The sequence below is a fragment of the Neofelis nebulosa genome, chromosome 1 (genome assembly GCF_028018385.1).
Source record: "Neofelis nebulosa isolate mNeoNeb1 chromosome 1, mNeoNeb1.pri, whole genome shotgun sequence".
NCBI lineage: Eukaryota > Metazoa > Chordata > Mammalia > Carnivora > Felidae > Neofelis > Neofelis nebulosa.
In genome coordinates, this window is record NC_080782.1 from 57,532,467 (window position 1) to 57,557,306 (window position 24,840).

Genomic DNA, 24,840 nt, shown 5'->3' on the forward strand with positions numbered 1-24,840 from the left:
TCATAATTTTTTTTGTTTCAAAATTTCAATGTTATATCACATCTAAGTTGGTTTGTTTTTCTCCATCAAGTTCCTGCTTTCACATTTAGTCCATATCTCTTGATTTACCCTGCCTCAACACAGTCATACCTTTTAGGTTCCAGCTTATTTCTTTATATATTCTTGTTTTTAACACTATTCTTTACCCCAAAGTTTAGGCCCAACAGATATTAATCATACTGTCCTCTCTGATAACTCCTTCAAGTTTATACATTTTCGTACTATTAAGTATGCTACCATAAAATTGATTTGTTTTCCCTATCAAACCAAAAAATAATAATAAATAACATGCAGGAAAGGACTGTCCTCATTTTATACCCCAAGTACCTTGCATAATCTTTGACACATGGTGCACACTCATGGATAAAGCTAAAAACAATGCTGTCCTATACTTGTTGTATGTTGTGGGTGCTGCTATTCCAAGATATTTAGACACTTGAGTTGATCATTTCTTATTTTTCCTTACTACAAATGTCATATACTTCCAACTCAGCTACTGATGTTCAAAACAAAATTCTTAGCCAAGATTGATTCTTGATTTCTCTTGCTATCTTGCATTAAATATGGTGTGCTTTTGCTCTTAAAATCAGGTAAGCTGGAAATACTGTCCTAACCAAGAGAAAGAGGCATTAGCCAGTTTTTCAGGGGGCACAAAGTTAGGTTTAATACAATATTCTAATCCTCCAAATGCCAGAATTTAGTCAAGGTAGGACACACCAGCTTCATATTATTGACCAAAATCTTTGCAAAAATGCAAGGTCTCCCTTCTACAAGCTGGTCAGTGACCTCACCTCCTTCCAGGCTGATTGCCAATGCATGGCACTTTGCTGACTCTGCATAGAGGCCTCTAGAATGCTCACGTAACTGCAAGATAAATTATGTTTCAATTCCAGATGTGTATTTTCAAAATGCTTAGCATCAAGTCATATGCCATGTTCATTTCCTTCAGCTTTCTTTTTACTTTTCAAAAACTGAACAGCACATGTATCAAATGTGTTAAATTGATGATTTCACTTGCTGTTATAAAGTACCTGTAGTGCTTATCCCATCAAGCCCCAGGGCCTGAATTTACTTCACAGGATTGTAAGTGCTGGAGCTTTAACCAGCACATGTGCAAAGTGTTTGTCTTAAACTTGAAAAATCCTGAACTCCTGTTCTCTTCTGTAGCTATCAATCCTAAATTACAACTTCAGTTTTATGATACTGAAAAGAGGCTGTTGTAAAATACAATTGGTGTACAGGTTTTATCCTTTCTACAATGAAAAGGAAAAATGTGTGTACTAACCTTCAATAAACATTTAGAAGATTATATTGAAGGCCCTTCAGATCTGGTAGAAATCTGTCAGAAGCATTGCTGAGTCTACAACCTACCAGAGAGAACTAATAGGACTGGCACAATTTGTTTCTTAGTTTCTAAATCCAGGTAAAGATCTCTTGCAAAAAACAAATACACTACTGCAAATGTGAATGAAGCCCAAAGAGATTTCTGACTCACAGAAGAAATATGTAAGAGGTGAAATAAGATATATTATCATCACATTATGATTCAGAAAATATATATATTCTGTACTCAAGCATTTGAAGTCGAGGGCTTTTTAAAAGCCATAGGACTCTAGTCTAGGGTGCTCTGAGATTTTCACTGGCCCAGCCTCCATTTCCTTTCTTTACCAAGACTCTATTTTGTTAGCCAAGTCTTACTTTCCCCTATGGTTCACTGAGAAAGATTTTTGTTTTGTTTTTTATTTGTCAGTCTTACATTCTTTCTTACAACTGCATAAGGAACCTCCACCAGCAAGTGAATCAGGAGTATTATCCGGCCAAAATTGGCAAACAAATTACTGATTGTGAGTGTACATCCTGCAGATCCTTATTTGTGGGCTTAAAATCATAAAACGCAAAGCCATGCGAGGCCCAGGCAGAGCAGCCGATCTGGTGTTGCTGTCCATGGTGCAGCAACATTCCCAAAGTCTGCAGCATCATTTTTGCAGTCCATGGCAGTTTTTATTCTTCTAACTTTGGCCCATGAGAGCTGTCTAACATCTTCAGAATTCTGAACCAAATGAATCAAAAAGTAGTAGACATATGGAAGGGAAGACGTCAAAAACTAGACAAATGAATGAGGCCCCTGGAAAGGCACAACTTCTGAGAAGAGAAAACGGTAAAAACATTTTCCTTTTAAAGTGATATTCAAGCATTCAGTCTTGGGGAAACAATCTTCTTGACCAAACTGAGGTGGCTCAAGAAAGGCAGAGAGTTTAACATAATAAGTAATATTGTTTTAAAAGAAAGTTCTAGAAAACAGAGAAAAGACATTTTCTCTACGCAAAAATATATCATTGAAGTGCTACTTGAATACTCCTAGTTGTTTTTTTTTTTTGTTTTGTCTTCCATTTACTGAAAATATATTCTCAATTGTCATATTGTAGTAAAAATTTATGTACATTCCAAACTGGGCACAGTTAACTTCATGTACATTTTGACATTTTTATCATATTTCTGATTGTCACAGGTGCTTTTCTCTCTAGTAATTTTAATAAGCATGGTCTCCTCTATTGACAATCTGCTTATGCTTGTGGAGCTTAGAAGCTTGACTAATATATTGAATTAAATTTATAACTCAAGGTGGGTTTGAGTGAAGATATTTCTTTCTGGTTTATAACTTTCACTTCACAAAAGGAATGCAGATCAGTGACAATAAAAGTCTTTATAATTGCAAATTCCTGGAGATTTTAGGTGTTTGGGGATATGATTTGGGTAATGTGAAACTTTTGGACATGGGTATCTTATTTGTGAATTTATTCAATTCATCCCTTTTCTCCTTAAACCCAGTCTTGTTGAGCTCAGGTGGAGTGCACTGTTTTCGTTTTGTTTTGTTTTGTTTTTTTTAATTTTGGAAAACATATAAATACCTTGTTTGAAGCAGCTGTGTCTGAATATCCTTGCCTTTTTACTTTGAAAAACAGTTCTAACCATATGACTTGCTGTGGTGTTGCACTTTATACTTCTAAGTGTTACTCCTCACATTTCACATATATTATCTCATTGACTGTTCCCAACCAGACTGCAAATTAATTAAATGAATTTACTTACCACTGAACAAAAGGAAAAATGAAATTCACAAAGATCAAGTGACTTGCTTAGGGTCACTAAGGTAAATCCTGACAGATCTGAAATTAGAAATGAACTCAGGTGAGCCCAGTGTTTATTTTACTTTTCCAGAAGAACAAGGCTTTCTCTACTGTTCTACATCAGATTGAATGAAAGTGGAATGGACTTTCCAGTCTCCCTTATTGGATAGAGACTAAAATTCATTAACTTTGAGGGGCACCTGGATGGCTCAGTCAGTTGAACATTTGACTCTTGATTTCGGTTCAGGTCATGATCCCAGGGTCGTGGGATCGAGCCCTGTATCAGTATCAGGCTCAGTGCTGAATGTGGAGCCTGCTTGAGATTCTCTCTCTCTCTCTCTCTCTCTCTCTCTCTCTATCCCTCTCTGCCCCTTTCTCCAACTTGTACTCTCTCACTCCCTCTAAAATAAGAAAAAATAAATAAAAAGTAAATACATAAATCTTTAGATTATCAAAAGAACTCCATTACAGTTACCAGATTTTCTTGTATGGCAGCTATAAACTATCTCCTCAGTTGTTATGGGTTAGCAATCCTATAGCCATTATTTCTAGTACTTTTCAGGAATCAAGTTTATTCATTAAAATGATCCAAATTTCTGTCCTCTAATTTTTCTTTTGCTCTTTATTTTTTCCACAAAAGGGTAATAATATGGCCCCTTTACATTGGATTGTACTTTTATATATCTAAATGATTTCCACATCAATCTCACATTTATTTTGGAGCATTCTAGTTATTGTGTAAAATAAGTAAAATGTTCATAATTTTCTCAGTTTTTACAGCTAAAATCTATGAGTCTTAGAGAAGTTCAAGCATTTCTTAAGTTCACAGAGGTAGTAACCAATGATGAAGCAGGACTGAATTATGGGTGTCTTGAGTCCAGGTCTTAACCTTTAACCCTTGGCCCCTATAAAGCAGTGGCGTGTGTGTGTGTGTGTGTGTGTGTGTGTGTGTTTTAAAGCAGTGACTTTTAAAAGGAGGAGGAGGTATTTAGCTTCACAGGAAGCATTTGGCAATGTCTGGATACATTAGTGGTTGTCAAAGCTGGCAATGTGGTGAACTGTCATCTAGTCAGTAAGGACCAGGGACGCTGCTTAACATCCTAAAGTGACAAGACAGTCCCTACCCCAACAATGATCCCACCTGAAATGTCAATAATGCCAATATTGAAAAGCCCCACCTTAAAAATTATGTCAATGTTTCCTCCCTTTCCTATTTTCCTTACATATACCAGAGTAAAATGCTGATTTAAGAATACCAAATTGAAAGTTTGAACCCAATGAAATACACACCAAAAATTATGAGGTGGCAAAATGAAAAGCACCCAGACTTTGGAGGTAGATAAAACTGCTTTAACATTCTAACTCTTCTACTTCCCTTCTAATCCTATATTCCCTTTAGACAGGCCACTTAACCTCTCTGTGCCCTAGTTTCCCCTGGTATAAAATAAGAATAACAATTCCTACCTTGTAGGATTTTTGACAGGACTATAAATGATTCTTCTTATGACTATTATTATTATTGTTATATTATTTTCCCTTCCAAGCTTTCATGTCACTTCCATCTTTTGTATCATAATGCCCCTAGAGTGTTTTCCTCTGTGTCCAAGATCCCTCACCTCATGGCCCATTCTCTGGGTATCGGTACCATCAACATGACCTGTCTACTAACTCACCTTTTACCAGTAGATACACACACCAATCGGAGCTTGCCTCTTTTAGTCAGTGCCTGGTTTTCAGAGCCTCACAAGGATCCCCTTGGATGGGTAGCTTAATTGACAGAAATTATGATTTATTGATTCACTTCACCCTTATTTGTCTCCCTCAGAATTAGAATGAGCTCAGGGTGTGTCATGCAGTCTCCACTAAAGTCCCAAAAGGAGTGAGGAGAAACTATACAGGGAAGAGAATAGATCTGACAATTAGCAAGATTTGAGTTCAATCCCATCTGCATCTTTTGAAGCTGTTTATTTCTATAACTCACTAATGTTTCTGGGTCTCAGTTAACTTTTCCATGAAATAGGGCTGTCCTATGAATGGAAATGAACAATAATATAACATGCTCCTAGCCACATGGTTAACAAATGGTAGCTATTGACTTAGCAGAATTTATGAGTATCATGTACATGCATTATGCTTCAATCATGGGTTCTAACTATCCAAAGTTAGGTTCACTCAAAGTCATCTCCATTACAAAACAAAACAAAACAAAACAAAAATACTCACAAGCATGGTTTTCCAATGACATTTTTGTACTTCCTTTTTTATGTTTAACTTATTTTTTACTGAAACCTCCAAATTAACATGATTATTATAATTTCATAGAATTTTTTTTTTAAATATGTCTATCACCATCTAAAATTCAGTAGTTTACTTTAATGAAAGGACAGCCCTTTTCCTTTTAGTGGCTCTGGTCCTTGGGAGTTTTGAGGTAATGAACATTTAGCAAATTTTAGTGATGGGACTACCAGAATAAACTAGGCCCATTCTGAAAAGGGAGATAAAAGAAAAAGAAAAAAAATCTTCTCATTTCAAAGACTCTGGTGTTTTTCCTTTCTCAACGTCATCAAACCTATTTTCTGGCACACCTGGGTGGCTCAGTCAGTTAATCATCCGATTCTTGGTTGTGGCTCAAGTCATAATGTGAGGGTCGTGAAATCAAGCCCAGCATGAGCTCTGCATTGGCAGCACAGAGCCTGCTTAGGATCCTCTGTCTGTCTGTCTGTCTCTCTCTCTCTCTCTCTCTGCCCCTCCCCTGCTCTATCTTTCTCTGCCCCTCCCCTGCTCTCTCAAATTAAAAATAAACTTAAAAAGAAGTTAAAATAAAAACACCTGTTTTCTGTGTGTGCATTGGGAGAAGACACTATCAGTAGAAGTGATAGAAGTGAGTTTGCCTCTAAGATCTTTATTCAGTGATACTTGTCCTAAGGAACTCTACTTTTTTCAGTACCTTGACACATTTAGTTGAGCACATTCACAGTTGAATTTAACATGAAGAGATTAAAAGGATAGTTTAATGGCAGCAATACTGCTAATGTAGAGAAAAAGAACAGACAAAATATCTTAGTGCAAAGGTGTTCCAAAATATTCTACTACAATTCCTTAATCCACAAGGAAATACAGGAGTCTACAAGAGCATGAAGTACAAATATTTAAGTAGAATAGCTTTGAATTCACACACTTGCTACTTTAGTGAGTGGACGAGTCCAGAAGCCATTCACAATTCTAATTCATTAATTTTTGTTTTAAACCACTTGAGCACTAATGTCACTTGGGCCATCATATCTCCAACTTGGGATTCTGTTCGTTTATCCATCTTTCTATGTATGTATTTCTTCACTCAACAATTGTTTATTGAGTACATAGAGATTCTGTGTATAACAATGATTTTAAAAAATGGTCATGTGAATATGGCATTTAAAATCTAGTGAGGAACTCATAAACAAGGAAATAAGGTGTTCCTGGGTGGCTCAGTCAGTTAAGTGTCTGACTCTTGATTTCAGCTCAGGCCGTAATCTCAGGGTTCATGGGTTCAAGCCCCACATCAGGCTCTACTTTGGCAGTGTGGGGCCTGCTTGGGATTCTCTCCCTCTCCTTCTCCCTCTGGTCCTCCCTCACTCTTTTTCTCTCTCTCAAAATAAATAAATAAGCTTTAAAAAATACAAGGAAATAAGTAAAATTAATTATAAATGGATGTATTGTTATGAAGGAAATACAGGTGAAACAGAGAATAAAAGGGGCATATGTTAAATAGAGTTGTCAGGCAAGACTCCACTAAAAACATAATAATTGTAGTGGTGGTGGCATGTGTGTATATGTGCGTTGGGGTGAGATGCAGGGAAGAAAAGTGCAAGAGTATTTCAAGTTAAATAAAAACATCTGAAAAGTTCAAGCTCCCTCCAAGACTGTGCTATGCCCCTTTGCCTCAAAATCTTGCTAGATGCTACTTAACATGATAACTTGAGAGCCAGAGTTCTATTATGTGACATATTCGTGCTACAGTTAATATACCTAAAAAATGCATTTCATCCAATGTTATTATTTGATACAATGATTCTTGGGTGAATTGTAGACCCTTTGACAAACAGATAGTAGGTATTCCTTGGACAGGGTTTTTGTTTGTTTGTTTATTTATGGAAGTAATGCTTCCCCGTTTCATTCCAACAACCCTACCAAGACAGATGCCAGCGATACTCAGAACATCCTAAATATCTGACCTATTCAGCATTATAGTTTATGAAACATCACCTTGGTAGTTGCATAAGTAATTTGCTCCCTATAGATTGTGAGCTCCTCTCAGACAGCCATTATGCCAATTTTGTATCTCTAAAGCCTATCACGATGTCTGCATTACAATGGGGTATAGTAGATGTTTGATAATCAATTCATGAGTTCTCTAAAGAAGACATCCGGATGGCCAACAGGCACATGAAAAGATGCTCAATGTCGCTCCTCATCAGGGAAATACAAATCAAAACCACACTCAGATATCACCTCACGCCAGTCAGAGTGGCCAAAATGAACAAATCAGGAGACTATAGATGCTGGAGAGGATGTGGAGAAACGGGAACCCTCTTGCACTGTTGGTGGGAATGCAAATTGGTGCAGCCACTCTGGAAAACAGTGTGGAGGTTCCTCAAAAAATTAAAAATAGATCTACCCTATGACCCAGCAATAGCACTGCTAGGAGTTTACCCAAGGGATACAGGAGTACTGATGCATAGGGGCACTTGTACCCCAATGTTTATAGCAGCACTCTCAACAATAGCCAAATTATGGAAGGAGCCTAAATGTCCATCAACTGATGAATGGATAAAGAAATTGTGGTTTATATACACAATGGAGTAGTATGTGGCAATGAGAAAGAATGAAATATGGCCCTTTGTAGCAACGTGAATGGAACTGGAGAGTGTGATGCTAAGTGAAATAAGCCATACAGAGAAGGACAGATATCATATGGTTTCACTCTTATGTGGATCCTGAGAAACTTAACAGAAACCCATGGGGGAGGGGAAGGGAAAAAAAAGGAAAAAAGAGGTTAGAGTGGGAGAGAGCCAAAGCATAAGAGACTCTTAAAAACTGAGAACAAACTGAGGGTTGATGGGGGGTGGGAGGGAGAGGAGGGTGGGTGATGGGTATTGAGGAGGGCACCTTTTGGGATGAGGACTGGATGTTGTATGGAAACCAATTTGACAATAAATTTCATATATTGGAAAAAAATTAATTCATGAGTAAATGAGTAAATGCTGAACTAGTAGCCTTTTGCAAGGGCTTGGAGAAAACCCTTCTAAGAATCTAAATCTCAGAATATTTCCTGAAACCAAATCGAAGAAAATAACTACATAAAAAGCATGGCATATTAAATTGAAAAAAACTTAAACATTGACCTTACTTTGTTAAGAAAGAAAGAAAGAAAAGAAAAGAAAAGAAAAGAAAAGAAAGAAGAAAAGAGAAGAAAAAAGAAATGTTAGGAAAGGGAAGGAGAAGAGAGGATGAAGGAAGGAAGGAAGGAAGGAAGAGAAAGAAAGAAAAAGAAAGGAAGGAAGAAAGAAAGGAAGAAAGAAAGGAAGAAAGATAGGAGAAGAGTTTGGTTAAAAACTTTGAAATATGGATTAAAAGTATTGCTCTATAATGGATCTCCCACTTTTCCTAAAGTGAAGAAGTTTCTGTTTTCTCTCTGACTTTCTGGGATCTTATATCTTACATTGGCAAAAGGTGTTTTAAGTGCTCATCTGAAGGAGTAGAACATTGGAAACAACTAAAGAAGTAGGTTAGGAATATTTATGAGTCTTTTTCATGAGAGATGAAAGATGAAGGGAAGATCAAGGGGGATAAGAAGAGGGGTACGGTCTTCTGCATGTTCACAATTTATTTTGGAGTCCCCTTTCCATGTGTGTGGAAAGGTTTATAGAATCCATGTGGATCCATTTTTCTTTTAATAAAAATATTTTTTTCTCAAATCTTCAAGGAAAATGAACCTTCTAGGAATGTGCCATATTTTATTCCATGGCTTCACACATCCTCTGGCATCCTGACACATCCTGTCTTCTTTCTACTACTTTGAAAAACATAAGTACAAGAATACAAGGACATGCGTACATTTTTGCTAGAGAGAGTATGTCAGAATCTCAAAAAAGACTTTCTTAGAAAATATATGGCAAAGAATAAAGACTTCTATGGTGAGGGTGTGAGCCAGTCAATGAGCACAGTTATGGGGAACTAAAGCTCTAAAAATGACCAAATTGTGTTCAACAGACTTTTTCTTCTGTCCTGAAGCTTTCAGATATTTCCAGGTATTTGCACTGGATAGGATATTTTCTTCAAGTGCTAAAATGAAAATATGAAGAATACTATCAATGAAGGCTATTTTTCATTGTTTTTGATTGCTGTGGAAGAACACACAAGCCTACAGCTGAAATTCATTGAAGCACCGTTCCCTTCCTCAGGGAGCTGTTATTTCAATAAAAACAATGGAATCAGTTAGCATAGGTAATAAAATAATTATAGTAATTTATTTTGGCTATTAAATGTTGCATCCCCTTAGCTAATCATCCACTTCAAGCTGTTATTCAAAGTGTTCTGCTCCTTTTGCCTTTAAGTTAAACATCATGAATTTCTATGCACTGATAAATTCAAATCTAATAAATTCCTGATGCGTTTCCTTGTGCTGTGACTACCGACAACTCTCTCTATCTTGTTAATTCAATGTTACTCAACACCAGTAAAAGATGTTTTCTAGTAAAATATAAAAGCAAAGAGTTCCTTGCACTGAACTTTGTGCCAAGTTGCAAGTGTATTTAGGCTTCATTACTTTATGACTATAGAGCTGTTCTGAAAATGCAGTATGGACACTCAGTAACAGAAGACCTAACTTACAGAGAGGCAGGCGTGCAAAAGTGTTGGCAAAGCCCAGAACTCGTAAGACAGAATGGCCTGATAGTCTTGGGGAGGATTTGATTTAGAGGTTTCAGGGATCCCAGGTGGGAGAAGTGGAAAAATAGACAAAGGAGGTATCTGAGAAGATTTTAATCACAGGACATTAAGAGAGCTATACTTTCTAAAACAACCCTGAATGTCTCCTGTCAACCTTTAGTCCATGAAAAAATATCTTTCAGGGATCAAAGAACCTAATGCATGTTTTACCAAATGACTGAGTTAGGTTTCTGATTAATTTCAGTTCTCTTCAGTTTCATACCCATTTTATTTTGAAAAGGTCTAAACCAGGCATATCAAATAATCTGAAAGTACAGTTGTTTTCCCATTTTGCAGGCATGTTATGTGAATTGTTCAGAGAGAAACCAAACTGTCATTCCCAATTCTCATTTTCAGACTGTAGATAATTAAACAAAAGAAGCAGCAGAAACGATTTCACACAATTCCTGTAGAGATTGCATATTCAGAGTCTGAAACTCAATCTGTCTTTGTACTACTACCAGTGCACTTTAAAAGAAACAATTCATTCTTTAACCTTCCCCATCTTTCTGCTTTTGAATCTTTGTACTTCTAAACTCATCAAATAAATCAATACAGGTTTGGCTTTATTTTGAAAAAAAAATACAATTTATGAAAAATCTTGTTCTTTAGTATGGCTTCTAAGAATAATTTCCAAACTGAAAATAGAATATATGTAAGAAGGTTTTAAAAAAAATATTATTATTAATCATAGCTGGGTTTTAAAAATTGTTTTCAGTTTGTGAGGAATATCAGACAATTGAAAAGCATCTTAAAAACGAATGATGTTTTGGTCCTAAAGTTATAAAATCAGAAATTTGAAGAAAGTAGTTTCCAAATGGACAATTTTTCATTGACATTCTACTTACAAAAAATATTCTAAAGAAATGGATTAAATAACTTCCTACTCAACAATATAATTGTCAGTTGACATTGAAAACTTGTTTATTGTTTTTTTACTCCAGTTAAGATCTCAGTTATATACCATCTAACTTGTCAGCATCTGAAACTTTATGTAGGTAAGAGAAAGAGAAACCTTTACTGGGAGGTAGAAATTTTGGCCTAGTGCCCATGAATTAATGAGGCTCTTCAATAAAATAATACACACACACACAATATCCGTTGAGATGGATTGATTCTACTTCCTGAGTTGTCTTGGTATTTACAGTACATTAAAATACATTGCACTTGGTATTATATGTAATGCATTATAGCAGGAAGAAAGTGTCTGCCAGTTTTGGGTAATTCTATTTCTCAAATTAACTACAGACTCACAATATTCTAAGTAGCTCCTTATAAAGTCGTCAGTTATTCATAGTGATGAAAAGCAGAACTTGAAAAAAATGTTCTACAGGGCCTTCTGAAAATCATTCTCACTATGGTTTTATTTTAAATTATATCTAATAAAACCCCATCTTAAGAATAGATGGCCTTTGTATTGGTAACCAGAATTATCTTTATTGAAATATGATTTGCTATATTTTGATACATCAGGCTTATACTACACAAGTGCAACAACTTTATAGCCATTCTGTAAGAAGATGGCCATTCTGAGCTCAGTCGGTTAAGAGCCTGACTTGGGCTCATGTCACGATCTTGCAGTTCGTGGGTTCAAACCCCACTTTGGGCTCTGTGCTGACAACTCAGGGCCTGGAGCCTGCTCAGATTCCATGTCTTCCTCTCTCTCTCTGCCCCCTCCCTTGTTCACATCTGTCTCTCTTTCTGTCTCAAAAATAAACATACCAAGAAGAAGAAGAAGAAGAAGAAGAAGAAGAAGAAGAAGAAGAAGAAGAAAATGGTGGCTGTTCTGTCAGACATAGGGGAAGAAATTCGGGCGGGGGTGGGGAGTGGGGAAGAGGTTATATGCATACATCCACCCATGAGACATAAAACCACTCCTTCACAGCAGCACCAAAGTTAAGGGTGAGAATTTTTTCTAGGTACTACTAATTTTATTCCCAACCCCCTTTCCTCCTACTTTAAAAATTCATGTCAGTTTGCTCTGTCTCATTTCTCTCAGGCCCCTCAATCCATTATGGAGAGCTTTGGTATTAGCTATTAACAACACCAGAAAATATTATTCACTATGTTGAGAGTGGTCTTGAATGAATGATCTTTCCCAACCTGTGAATATATCCTACTAAAGAGAAATATGTTTATAAGGTTTTATGGACTGAGTTGCTGAATTAGAATTGGTTTATTGGAAAAAAACATTTAAATTAGATTCTTTTGTTTAAAAAGTTATGTGTTGAATAGCTGGGAGTCAGGAAGTGATTTCACAAAGGAAATATAAAAATATTATGATGAATTTAAGTAGTACAAAGAATACAAAAAGCTTTACATGTAAATTGACTTTATAAATTAGATACCATAAGCTGGTAATAGAACATAGTAATACCCATGGACAAATTCCAGTCAACATAAAATTTGAACGCTTTGAAGATACAGCCAAATCTGTTCTGTTAGAAGTAATAGAAATTTTCTGCCAGTGATGGACTTAACACAGTGGATAACCTTTTCATTAGGCAATTATGTGTTTCAGGCCACAGGATATTCAGTATATATTTTTGTTGTACTTTTTCAGATGTCAGTGACCCCATTTCATAAAATTTAAGTCATACCGAGGTTTTAAACATCTGAAGAAAATCAATAGATGAGACATTGAAGACTATTATCTACCCACTGAAAATATTTTTTTTTTTCATTCTCTCTTTTAAAAAAAAATATTGGTCAAAGCTCCACCTAAACATCAAAAAAATCATTGAAAAACCTGGGTGATAATTACCCGTGTCTTGGATTTTACAGTAAAGCGCTTTTGTATCTTTGTAACATTTGAAGTTCTAATCCACTTGGTACAATACCCTAGGAAAGGAGGCAAGGAATGTAAAACCACGCTAATCCATTGAACAATGTTTAAAAAAAAAATAAAAGAAAGAAGAAAGAAACAAAGAAACAAAGAAAGAAAGAAAGAAAAAAGGTATTACTCTAAGTCAGGCTTTATTACCATCACAATCAATAGAAACAAATTTGTAGTCACAGTTCACCTTAAGTGACACTAATTAAAGAGAAAATGGTGTGTAATTAATGTGTAATTAAATTGCAATTCCTAATTAGTTTGTTTGGGCTATTAGGAACTTACCATTTAGGCTTTCAGGAGAAGCTAGTAGATTTTTGTCTGAGTCTAACTTCAAATATGTTTCAATGATACAGGGAGTTCTGTGTTACTTGCGAGAGTAGATCCAAGACCATTGAGTAAAAATTATAAGGAGCTTATACATTAAAATAGAACATTTAAAAAAATGGACTTATCTAAAAGCAAAATGAGTTGCCTGCTATAGATGGATGATCCCACCACTGGAGAAAAGCAAGAAGAGGTGGGATGACTGATATGCTGACCATTTGAGAGGCAGGATGCAGAAGGTGTTGGTGAAATGTGGCGCAATCCTTAAGGCTGCTGAAAGCATCAGCTGCTATCATTGTATTGTTCTAGTAACTATCTCAGGGATAAGGGTATCGGACTGAGAGCTCTGAGACATGTTCTGTATTACCTGCACTTACCTCTCCCAATACTTGCTAAAGTGAAAAATGAAGATGTTTCTGTGTCCACCTTTTGGTTAAAGTAGCCCATGTATCTCTTTCCACTCTCTTCACTGAAAAGCTAGAGAAAAAAGAAAACAGAAATGATTTTAAGGATAACCATTTGTGCTTCATTTTGTAAACCAATCCAGATCTCATTCCCCTTCTTTGGAAAGGGGATAGCAGCAGATAGGAGCAGGGATTTGTTACATTTTAAGGGATGTGTAAGCAACTGTCTCTGACCTTCCCTAGTTCTCAGAAACAGGGCTTAGCAATTTCCCAGCATCACTCTGTAACCCTCTAATCAGAGAAAGCCATGCAGTGTCTTAATAATTAAGTATTAGAATGTTATTTCAGTTAGTTTATTGAAGATGTCTGCACCTAAAATACAATATGGGCACTCAGTAACAGAAAACCTAAATTACAGAGAGGCAGACATGGCAAAGTACTGGCAAAGCCCAAAACCCCTGAGAGAATGGCCCAGTGGTATTGAGGAGGATTAGGTTTAGAAGTTTCAGGGATCCTGAGAGAAGTATAGAGAAGTATAGAGTGAAGAGAAGTATAGAATTCTGGCTTGAGTGGTAAAGGATGGCCCTCACATGTGTCACAGTCTCTGAGATATCCCAAGTTGCTCTTCTTCAAAAGTCCATCTGTTAGGTTTCTTTCATTTGTACAAAAATTGACAATAAAATAATGAGGATTTGTTGTTGTTGTTTTTTTGGTTGGTAACTATGGGGTAGAATTAAAAGAAGAGCTGGGAAATGCCAAGCAACTGAACACTGGGAAATACAGGAACCAGGGTGACACTGATGTATCTAGAAAATGGGATTTGATGGGTTGCCACAACAGGGGAATAGCACATGAGAGAATCAATTCCTACAATTTCATTCTTCTGCATTATCACACTCAGAATTCGCATGTCCAGGAGACACAGTGTGACTGGTCTGGGGTCACATATCCTCTGTCCTGGTTAGGTCGGGGCTCTTCAGTGTCAAGAGCAACAACACTTAGAAAAGCAATTCCCCTAGAAAAATCTGTATACTCTTATTAAAAGAGGGGAAATTGGATGTAGGGCAGGAAAAATAAACAACCGCCAAATAAATAGGAAACAAAATAAAAGCAAGAACACTTGTATACCAGTAGCTGCAGAAAAATAGGCTTTCAACATTCATTCCACAATTATTGATTGAGTGTCTGCAGAGTGTGAGACACTCCGCTCACATTAAAACAAGCTTTGCTTTCACACTGCTGCCTGTCAATGAGGGATACATTATGAAAAGAGACCTTTAGCTTTTAGTGGTCATTTCACATTAAGACTAAATATCTGCATCTGTGTTCACAGTGTTATTTTTCTCCAGTTAAAGATCTTTCTTCTCTCATTTGAAATTTCTTTTTTAAAGGAAGGTTTCATGTGTAGATGACGGTAAATCACAGGAAACAAAAAGCTTCAGTCTCAGTCCCAGCTCCAGTATCATGTTTTGTTTTTCAGTAACCAATATCAAGACACAATATTATCACACACACACACACACACACACACAATCATAACATTGTGGTAGATATTAGAATATCTCCAATCCAGTTTTCTAGTGGTAGTCACGGTTCTTCATTTGCAAGAAATAAAGAATAGGCTAGGGTATAATACTAGAAACAAAACTGATTCAAATCAGATGGATCACAAAAAGAGAAATTACTAGAGGGCTTCAAAGGTATCTCATGGCAACTGAGGTCAAGAATTCAACAGAGTCTCATGATGGATGAACTGGGAACTGAGAGGAAAAACTCAAATCGCTACCATCTGACATCCAAGCATATCTGTACCTTTATCTTTTTTGAGTCTTAGATGACATGGCACTTCAGTGTGGGCTCCCCTGTTTTCTCTATTAATCAGAGATCTGTTAGGCAGAGCCTAACACAGGCTCGACCTCACAAACCATGAGACCATGACCTGAGCTGAAATCAAGAGTTGGACACTTAACCAACTGAGCACCGTAGTGTTCCAGTCTTTGGTCAATACCTACAGTCACAGCCTACCCTATGGTCCTTTGCCCTCCCCAGATCAGACTACCTCACTCTTCTAAGAACACATCCTTCATTTTTACTTCTATGACTTTTATTTTCTCTGATATTTTCATCATCAATATTATTCATTCCTGTTCACATCCTCCCCACTCGTATTTTAGGTGCCATCTTTTAACTCATAAAGACTTCCCTAATCTAATTAAGAATTGCTCCTTCCTCCTCTCTATAGTCACAGTACCTTATACTGCCTTCATTTAATCTACTTAACTCAGACAACCCTTGATTATTATTACTGATGTTACTTCCAACAGTAGATTACAAGTTTACAGAGTGATTGCTATGAATCAGACACTATGCATAGTCCTTGTCCAAACAACCCTATAATAAATAAAATTTTTGCCATCTTATGGATAAGGAAACTGGTGCTTAGCAAAGACAAACAACTTGGTCAAGAACTAGTAGCTAATAAATGGCAGAGCCAGGATACAACTCAGAGTCCATTTGAACCCCAATCCATCCTCTGAACCACTATATGATAATTACTGCCCCTTTGTGGGCATGTCTTTCTCCTACACTTGATTATCAGCCCTCAGAGGCAAGGATCATGTTGAGTTCATCTTTATACACACTCTATGCTTAATAGAGTGCCTTTCAGATAGCCAGGAAACATGTTTAGAATTAAATCAAAACTGTGTGCTTTCAGCATCATGAAGCAATGGGAAGGCGTCTCCATGAGAATCATTTGTCTGTAATTTCCACGTGCAGAGTTCTTTGCATTCCACCTGTCATTTCCTCCTTTTGAATTCTCCTCCTAGGGTTTCTCATTATGATGCATCACCTAAATTCCTCTTAGTTAGGACATCTAATGCAACATGACTAGCGCAACATGAGCACAGAAGCCCTAGAGAACTGAATAGCAGGAAGGTTGTTTTCACCACACTGTGGATTTAAGGGAAGTTATAAAAAATATATGTTAAAGGTCAGCAGTGAACCTCCAAGTTAAGAGCCCTGCTGCAGAAGGGTTCCATCCTTCTTCCTAGTGCACCAAACTGCTGTATTCCCATAGAAATTGAGTTGAATAAGCCATGCAAGCATCCCCATTTATTTTTTCCAAGAAAATTGCCTTATTAATGTACAGTATGGAAATAGTGCTCCATGTCAGACCTAACAAGAAGAATTTGGACTGCATGTGTACATTGAAAATTTCATCCTGTGTTTTCCATCCAGCGAATCTCGGGAGTTTTCTGATTTTAAGGCTCTGCTTGCTTCTTCAGTAATCCCTTCCTCTGAAAACAATCCCTTCTGAAATGACCTCCTTCCAAAATACCCCAGATGTCAAACAGACATAGCAACCAGATCAACAGTTCAGTGACCCCAAATAAATGTTTCATAGGGACTAGGTCTCCAGGCCAGGACGAAATCAACCTAAAATAATAGGAAAGTCAGTAGAGTACAGTGGTTAGCTTAATCGCATGGATTGTGGAGCCCTGCAGACTTGAGCTCAGATTCCAACTCTATCCCGTAATAACTGTGTGACATGAGGGATTAATACATGCTGTCTAAGCATTACCATGTAAGTAGAAAAGTTAGTAGTAAAATTCTCCTTTCCTCTTCTTAGGTTTGCTGTGAAATTAAATTAGATAATATTTGTAAAGTGTTAATACAATGTATGTCTAACACAAAATAAGGCTCAGTAAATAATAGCTAATATATTTATCAGCAATAAAAATTTACACCAAAATTTATGACATATAAAGTATTACCAACAGAATGTCTTCTTTTAAAAGAAAATAACAGTTTTATTTTAACTTAGCAGTTAACTTAGAGAAGCAGCCTAATAAATGAATCTAAATGACAGAATTCATACGCTGGGGACACCACCCCATTTGTTTTTTTAATTTTTTAATGTTAATTTATTTTTGAAAAAGAGAGAGAGAGACAGAGCATGAGCAGGGGAGGGGCAGAGAGAGAGACAGGGACACAGAATCCAAAACAGGCTCCAGTGTCTGAGCTGTCAGCACATAGCCTAATGTGGAGCTCAAACCCATGAACTGCAAGATCATGACTTGAGCCGAAGTTTGATGTTTAACTGACTAAGCCACCCAGGCATTCCCACCCCTATTTTTAACATTGGGATAGGGGGTGATTTTTCAGGCTACAGAAAACAGACTGTGAACTACCTCCTCATTCTCTTATATACCTTAGCACATCAGCTTCTAAGGCTATAGTAGATGAGAATTGAAGACTGAGTTGATATTGCAAAGTGAAGAAAACATTTCTCCAACACAGGACTATCACTACATTTGGTCTCCTTAGGGCATGCCGACAGAAGCAACCTTGTAAGTTTCAAATTCCAGAGGCTATAGATTTTTTTCTCTTTCTTGGCAAATCTTCTTTGTCCATTTTCCATATGAAAGCAAGAAGGTCATTAATCACACTTATTTAAAAGATACTATGGTAAGCATCTTTTAAATATCCCAATTGTATACTCAGTTTTAGACACCTGGATTTATAGGCTTCCTCCCAGGTAGTCTAGATTCTGTGCAATTTTTTTTTAATGTTTTTACTGATATGCTCTGAAATTGTGAAACTGGTAATCTTCACAATAGTGGTAATCTATTACATATATATATTTTTGGTGCCTTGTTTAACTTTTTAAGTTTTTATTGTAAGGTCATCTTTTTTTCTTTTTTTATATTTTATTTTATTTTATTTTAAATTCTAGTATAGTTAACGTACAGTGTTATGTTAGTTTCAGGTGTACAATATAGGGATTCAACACTTCCATACATCACGCTGTACTCATCACAAGTGCACTCCTTAATCCCCATTACCTACTTCACCCATTCCCCTACCCACCTCCTCTCTGGTAACCATGAGTTTGTTCTCTACAGTTAGGAGTCTGTTTCTTGGTTTCTCTCTCTTTTTCTTTATTTTGCTCATTTTTTTGTTTGTTTGTTTCTTAAATTCCACATATGAATGAAATCATATGCTATTTGTTGTTCTCTGACTGACTTATTTCACTTACCATTATACTCTCTAGATCCATCCATGTCATCACAAAAGGCAAGATTTTTTTATAGCTGAATCATATTCCATTGTGTATATATACCACATCTTCTTTAATTTATCGATGGATACTTGGGCTGCTTCTATAATTTGGGTATTGTAAGTAACACTGTCATAAACATAAGGGTGCATGTATCCCTTTGAATTAGTGATTTTGTATTTCTGTGGTAAATGCCCAGTAGGGCAATTATTGGATCTTAGAGTAGTTATATCTTTAACTTTTAGAGGAATCTCCATACTGTTTTCCATAGTGGCTGCACCAGTTTACGTTTTTACCAACAGTGCAAGAAGTTTCCTTTTTCTCTATAGCCTTGCCAGCACGTTGTTTTTTGTGTTTTTGATTTTAGCCATTCTGTCAAGTGTGAGGTGATATATCATTGTGGCTTCATCTCTTTAGGCTTAAAATGAGTCTCTTGTAGGCAGCATATAGATGGGTCTTATTTTCTTATATGATCTGTCGCCCTATGTCTTTTGATTGGGGCATTTAGTCCATTTACATTCAAAGCAATTATTGATAGATATGTATTTATTTCCATTTTGTTTTTTGGTTTGTGGTTGGTTTTGTAGTTTTTCTCTGATCCTTTCTTCTCTTTCTTTCCTGGTTTGCTGGTTTTCTTTAGTAGTATATTTGGGTTTCTTACTCTATATTTTGAGTATCTATTAACATTTGTTTTTGATTTGTAGTTATCATCTTGTTTACACATAACATCCTCTGCATATAGCAATCCATCATTTGAACTCATTCTTTACTCCTCTCCCCTCTGTGTTTCAGATATTTGTGTCATCTTTTACATCCTTCTATTTTATGCTTCCTATTTTTCTTACTCTTACTTATGGTTTTTGCTTTCCACTCACAGGGTCCCCCTTAACATTTCTTGTAGGGCTGGGTTAGTGGTCATGAAATCTTTTAACTTTTGTTTGTCTGGGAAACTCTTTATCCCTCCTATTTTGAATGATAAACTTGTTGGGTTAAGTATTCTTGGCTGCAGAGTTTTCCCTTTCAGTACTTTGAATACATTATGCACACTCTTCTGGCCTATAAAGTTTCTGTTGAAAAACCAATTAATAGCCTTATTAGGTTTCTTTTTTATGTAGCTCTCTTCTTTTCTCTCGCAATCTTTAAAACTCTTTTTTTTTATTACTATATACATATATGTGTGTGTATATATACATATATATACACATCGTATATATATATATATTATATATATATATCACTATATACATATATATACACACACATATGTATATAGTGATATATACATATAATATATATATATACATATAATATATATATATTACATATATATACATATATATGTATATATATATGTATACATACATATATACATATATATATATTTACATATATATACATATAATATATATATATATATATATATATATATATTTTTTTTTTTTTTTTTTTTTTTTTTTTTTTTTTTTTGCTGTTTTAATTACTATGTGTCTTGGTGTGGACCTCCTTGGGTTCAATTTGTTGGGGGATATCTGTTTCCTTCCCCAGATTTGGGAAGTTTTCAGCTATTATTTCTTCAAATACATTTTCTGCCCCCCTTCCACTCTCTTCTCCTTTTGAGATCCCTATCATGCAGACATTATTATGTTTGCTGGAGTCACTGAGTTATCTAAGTCTGTTCTGTTCTCATTATGCAGTATTTATTTGTCTCTTACCTGCTAAGCTTGATTGCTTTCCATTACTTTTTCCACCAAGTCACTGATACATTCCTTAGCTTCCTGTAGCCTACTATTTATTCCATCAATTATATTTTTAATTTCACTTCTTGAGTTCTTTATCTCTGATTTGTTATTTTTTATCTCTTTGTTGAGGGTCTCACAGATGTCCTACACTTTTTTTCTGAACTCTAGTGAGTATCCTTATGATCATTACTTTAACTTCTGTATCAGGCATATTACTGATTTTTCTTTTGCTTAGGTCTCCTGCTGTGATTTTGTCATGTTCTTTCATTTGGGATATATTTCTCTGTCTCCCCCTTTTGTCTTCCTCCCTGTGTCTGTTTCTCTGTATTAGGAAAGTCACCTACATCTTCTGCTCTTGAAAGTAGTGGCTTTATGAAGAAGAGGTCCTTTAGTGCCCTGCCGTGCAGTGTCCCCTGTTCGCCAGAACCTAGCGCTTCAGGGGAGTCTCCAATATGTATTGGTTGTGTCATGCTATTGTGTCTGAATTGCTTTTCCTTTCAGTCCAGACATCTGCACTGACTCTCTGCTTGTTGTAGACTATGCTTGTTCTCAGTGATATTAGTGACATCCAGGCAAGCCAGTTCTGAGGAAGCATTACAGGAGAAAGGCTCAAGGGCAGTGCAGCAGTGTTAGTAAAATTTGCACTGAGACATTGGTCTGAGTCTGGGTACCCTACTAGTGGGTAGCCACCAGGGTACAGTGGACAGGAGTGGTGGTTGGGGTACATGGCATCTGTGCACACAGTGGCTGGGCAAGAGTGCACAGGACGTTAGCAAAATTTGCATTGAGTAACTAATCCTGAGCTCCCCGGAAATGTGGTGGTGGCCAAGGGAACATAGCATCTGTGCGAGGGCAGCTGGGTATTGAGCATGGGGGCTGAGGCATACAAAGTCTGTGCATGTAGCGGCTGGGCAGGATGTGTGCAGCGTAAGCAAAATTTGTGCTGAGACACTAGTCCTAGGCCAGATTTCTGAAAGCACAAGGGCATGGCCCTCAGAGGCAGCAGCTGGGTTGGGTGCATGCAGTATTAACAAAAATTGCACTGAGCCTAGGACCAAAGCCAGCAGGGTTGGAGTAAGCAAGTAAAGAGAACCTGTGGGTGGCGCTCACTATTAGCAAGTTAAGTAGCAAGTGTCATGCAGTGCCACTGCCCTCTGTGTTCATGCTGGAGGGTGGGGGAGGAAAATGGCACCTACCAGCTCTTCTGTTCCCAGATAAGTCCCCAGTATGCTCTGAAATCAGTATAAGCAGATCTCCCTCCTGTTGCACAAGCTGTCCTTTCTATGTTGCCTCTCCTTTGGCTATTGTCTCTTTATGGGCAGGGACTGGGCTATCACTTACCACCTCCAGGTGCTGGGTCAGCTGACTTTTAAAGCTCCAGGCTTCAAGTCCCACTGGTTGGTTGTACAAACTCACAGAATTCAGCCCCTCTGGTTTTTAAGACCACACTTTTTGGGGACTGGTTTTCCCTGTGTGGGCTCCCTGGTGCTTTCCTCTGTCCACTCCTTCCCTCCTGAGGACAGCTCCTGACTACTGTTTTCTGCCCTTCCTAATCTTTCCCACATAGCTTCTTCTCTACATGTACCTGTGGAGCTTATTCTGCCAATCTTCCCTCTCTGGTTTATTGACTTGGATGTGAGGGATATCTAATTGTAAACATGGGTCTGGATGGGCTTAGTGTCCTCCTACTCCACCATCTTCCCGGCACCCCCCAACCTGCTTTAGGCTATCTACCCCATATTTAAAATTTTAAAGTAGATAAATCTTAGAAGAAGCATTGTGCAGGTTAATTGCAAAATTACTTATACAGTTAACTACTGGGCTTTCTGTATTCTCCCCATTTTCTTATCAGTTTACTGCTGAAAAATAATGAAGGGAAAGATGGACCAGTAGATCAAAGGACATGAAGATGTAACAGAAAAGAGGGGGGCAAGAAAAGAGGAAAACAATCAAAGATATTAAAAAGAAAAAGCAATAAGCTAAATTGAGGTATACAGGAAATAAAAGGGACCAAGATACCAAGAAAAAGGAGGAGAAAATGATGAGGGAGCATAAGGCAAGCCGAGGGCAAAGCACAAGCTAGTACACACACCTCCCCCCTTCCACCCAGGTGGGATATGTGTGATATTCTTCAGGCATTCCTGGCTGACCAAGAGCAAAGGAAAGGAAGGAAAACAAATGGTTAACTGTTAGAGATCACAGTCATGCAGGACATGAGTCTCCATCAGTTTACAAATTTCAGTAAATTACAAGAAAAAGGCAATCTTATCAATAGCCTAATCTCAAGAAACCTATAGATTCAGTTTGCTGCAGCCCCTAATATCACCCTCCCCTCTGCAGTGATGTAGGGAACAAAGGCAAGAAGGAAATGGCAAATAAAATTGAATTTCTTTTTAACCTGCAGCCCACTGACAAATATTTGAGTCAAATACAGAGTATAACATTTCTTCAGGAACCCCCTACTGTCCTAATATTAATGCCTAACTAGAAGAAAAACAACCTTAGCTTGACAATAGTAAGGCCTCAGTTACCTTAGGAGTCCTCTTTAGCACATCAAAGTCCTTCTGCCATTACCTCCCCAATTCCATAGTATATAACCAGTCATTCTTCACGACCCCAGTGCAGCTCTTTCTGCCCACAGGTCCTGTCCCACCACCCACCCCTCCCCCCCACCCCCTCCCCCACCCCCGGCCCGCCCCGCCCTGTGCCTTAATACATTCACCTTTTTTGCACCAAAGATGTCTTAGAGACTGCAAGAATTCATTCTTGGCTGTCTGCTCTGAACCCTTCACCACTCTAAAACCCCATCAAAAATGTGGGAGAAAAAATCTACTAAATAAATTGCCATTCAAATTTCTGGTGCCTGGTAGTAAAGCTCCTTTCCATGGTCCTGAAAAAAGTTTCTTAAACCCCTTTTCCTAAAAGATTTTGCTTGTGCTTATTCAGGGGATCTTAACAAAATAAGGATGCTTTTGAGCTATTGATTGGTGCAAATGTGGCTTAATAGCAGAATCATTACTTTTTTAATCTTGGAACTGCCAGCCCCTACTATTTTCAACTGAACTTCAAGTTGTTCGATTACAGGCTGCCATTACTAATTGTTTTTAAATTTCATAGGACATATCTAGTTCAGGAAGTTTTGTTCTTCAGCAATAGATTTTTTTTTTAAGGCCTTAGTTTTTAGAACTTTATCTGCTTGGGCTTATGAGCATCTAATTTTGGATGTCTTAATCTTGAAACAGCTTGAACTTGGTTGATCACTTAGAAAAATGTGGTCTCAGTGACTCCTGAGTAAATATAATTTGGGTCACCATCCCCATTTGCTCAGTGGTATTAAAATGATGCATTCCTATAGGTATACATGGGCTGGTATCCCTGTCTGTCCTACAGTTCTTTACTGGAATTGAGCAGAAAAGGTCAAATGGGGGGTAATATGTCAAAAGGCTGTAATTAAGATTTAGAAAGATTAATACCGATGGTATTTAATGAAATTGGCTTTTAGAGGAATGCTCATCTATTACTTTGATATTTAACATTTTTTTCTTATTAAAATGTTAGTGCTGAATAGAAGCTCACAATCAGTGGCAGAAATATGAGTTTATAGAGCCATCAGCGAAGGGGGTCACAACTAATAAACAGAGGGGGGTTTGTGCGCATGGTATTGATGATAAAATTACTAAGCTTTTCTAGTTGAGATATAATTTTGTGGTGTTTTTTCCAGAGATTTAATTTTTTTTTATTGCAATAATTAGCAAACTGACTGTATCACTTCAGTGCACTGATAGTTTTTTTTTTTTTTAGTCATTTCAGATGTTTATAAAAAATCTCGAATACATATAGAAAATAAAAAAGAAAACCATTGATAGAAAAAAAATCTATCAATTTTTTACAGACAGGAGTAAATTTTGCCTCTTAGGGGAATATACTATCGTTAAATCCAGCATATCGCATTGAAAAAAGATTCTAGTCTAAAGTAGCACTGATGCCTTTTGGTGTTTTGAAGAAGGAGCTGTTTCAAATTGTAAGGAAATTTCCATTTCAAAAATAGCTACTGAACTATCACAATGACTGCTTTGCATATATTTTTGGTCACAAAAATACCATTGTTATTTTTTACTATGGATATGCAAATGAGATGTTGATAGGATTAAGTTCTGTCACCTTCTGAGACAGTCTTAAGCTTGCACTATTGAAGTTTTCCTTTCCCCACCCCACTATTTCCTTTACATTTAATTAAAGCCATCAAACTCATTTTACTTTCCATTCTGTGTGAGGTTTCCCTCTCCCTTCTCTTTATGGCTTTTCGCTCGTGATTTTTTCCGGAGTCTTATTTTGTGTT

The 24,840-nt window shown here is 36.9% G+C and overlaps 1 protein-coding gene across 15 annotated transcripts in view; it reads left to right on the top strand.

Moving 5' to 3' along the window:
- TENM2 (teneurin transmembrane protein 2) overlaps positions 1–24,840 on the top strand; it is a 1,977,383-nt gene that overhangs the window by 316,478 nt on the left and 1,636,065 nt on the right. The window lies entirely within an intron of this gene.